The 2225-nt window shown below is 45.6% G+C and overlaps 1 pseudogene; it reads right to left on the reverse strand.

The window, feature by feature from the left end:
- Positions 1–573: 573 nt before the first annotated feature.
- On the reverse strand, positions 574–1906 carry LOC126493737 (melanoma-associated antigen 10-like; annotated as a pseudogene).
- Positions 1907–2225: the final 319 nt, after the last annotated feature.

Consider the following 2225-nt stretch of genomic DNA (forward strand, 5'->3'; position numbering starts at 1 on the left):
TGGTGCACATTTTTACAACTTTCTGGCCAGACCTCCACCAAATACTCAGAGACTATTTGCAATTATACCAGACATTAACCTTGGAACTTAACCATCATTTTAATTTCACAGTATCCCATAGAAAGATCGACCCCCAAGACAGCTGGAAGTAATTCTAGAAGACAACATCCCCTCTCCCAACAAAGTTTGTCCTCAGGGTTAGAGACATTATTTAGGTGTTGATTATAATTTGTATAGGATTGGGGTTTGGCGAAATTTTTAGGCTCAGAGATCTTCTTGAAAAAAAAGGGGGGGGTGAAACTGAATGGGGATAATAGATTGGTATAAGCTTACTCACACTAATAATAATAGTGAGTAATAGAGTGAATACTTGTGAGTTATTTATAGGCAAGTGCATTGATATAGATTCTTGTATATTGGTACAAAGTTAAATTATACTGAATATTGTATGCATGCATGCTTCTACCTCTGCTTAAACATTTTTATATATTGATATAAATTTATTATAATGCAATGTACATTTCTACCTCTGATCAAGATACTTTTTTTAAGGCAATCAAAAATAATTTTATTCTTTTTTCATGAAAATCCCAAGTCTTTCCCATTGAGTGGGTAATCCCAATTAGAATGCCACAGTATCTTGAAACATGTTACAAGTTAGATATGAGTCATTCTCAAGTGTTTACAGAATGATAAAATTCTCCTAATCAGCATAAACAATACATGCTTTCCTAATTCCATTTGTAAAAGGAAAACATCTCCACCTAATGAACCTTGCAGTAAAAGTAGCAACATTTAGAAATACCAAGAATGCCCAAATCACCCAGTCAGAACAAGAAGAAAAGGTTCCCAACTCCTCTGACCTGCACTTCAATGAGGGTACAGCTCTTAGATGTGACTCCGCCCAACCTGATATTGGTTGGAAATTGCCAGTGCACTAGAATGTGTACTGGTCAGGGCGGGAGTGCCACTGTTTGGGGTATCTTGGCCTCAGACCTCTCAATCTCATCTCTCTGCATAGGGAAAACGTACGATATGGGATCCTGCTTAACAACTCTGGCAAAAAAACTTGAAGATTTCCACCTTGGTGGTTTCAGCATGGGCTCTCGGGCCCCACAGGAGGGAGGATCACTATCTGGCACCAGCCTGTAATCCAGATACCCTTCCTGCACAAAATGTTCAGTGATGAGTCTCCTGGGCTCCCCGCACATGAAATGATCCCTCCCAGCATAGAGCCCCATCCTATTCAATATACGCCACAACACCTCCTCACTGACACAGTCGTCCTCTATGAAGATGATGCACAGTATGACTATTACCAGGCCTGTCTTGGGTATGCCTGGGAAACCATGCTGCATCCCATCATAGGTGATCCCAAGAGCATGGAGAAGAGAGTAGGAGTGGACAAGGGGGTTTCCAAGGGGGTTATTTTCTATTATCTCAAGGCCAAACATAAGCCGCATGCAGTCAGCGGCCTTCCTAAAGATCACAGAATAGTGTGCCTCATGATCTCCGATGATCATGTGCAGAATTTCTGCCCTAGTTGTATCTCCTTCCTCCTGTACTTGAGGAGCAGGAAGAGAACCAAATCCACGATCTTGTTATTGAGCCCATTCTGCAGTGGAGACTCGGGGTTAGCCACATGGCTAGATTGATTGCCAGAGGCCTGAGCAGATGGTGCCACTGCAATGAAGCCCATGGCGGTGGGAGAAGAGGAGGCTCTCTGAGCACTGTGGGGAGAACTCAGCATTCCTCCAAGGGACACACACCCCGAGGTGGTGGCAGTGGCCTCCTCCTCCCCTGCCTCAGATATGGGGATCTGGGCTCCCACCAGACCTCTTGCCTCCCTTTGGGACTGAGCGCTGTCAGGGAGGTGGAGGCCCTGGCTGATCTTGGCAGGATCCATGCTGAGTTCCCTTGGGAACACAGGCAGGACAGGCAGGTGTGGTTCACAGAGATGAAGACTCACAGACCTATATCAATGGCTTGTTCCAGAAGCTTCCCCGTGACCCCTGGGTTCCACGTCTTCAAGGCAAGAGACTATGTCCAGCCAGTGAGGTCTTCTGGCTCTTCCCTTCAGATTCAGTCCTCAGGGGAGGCCCACACTCTGCAGAATCCCACTGCTCTCCAGATGTGGCTGCCACTGCTGATCTGATATCAAACCTGGAGTCTTGATGGAAAATGGATATCACCTCTGGCGATCAGGCCTGCTCCCCTCTGGGCTG

Source organism: Alexandromys fortis, unplaced genomic scaffold (assembly GCF_014885135.2).
Source record: "Alexandromys fortis isolate MF-2015 unplaced genomic scaffold, M_Fortis_MF-2015_v1.1 scaffold_327, whole genome shotgun sequence".
NCBI lineage: Eukaryota > Metazoa > Chordata > Mammalia > Rodentia > Cricetidae > Alexandromys > Alexandromys fortis.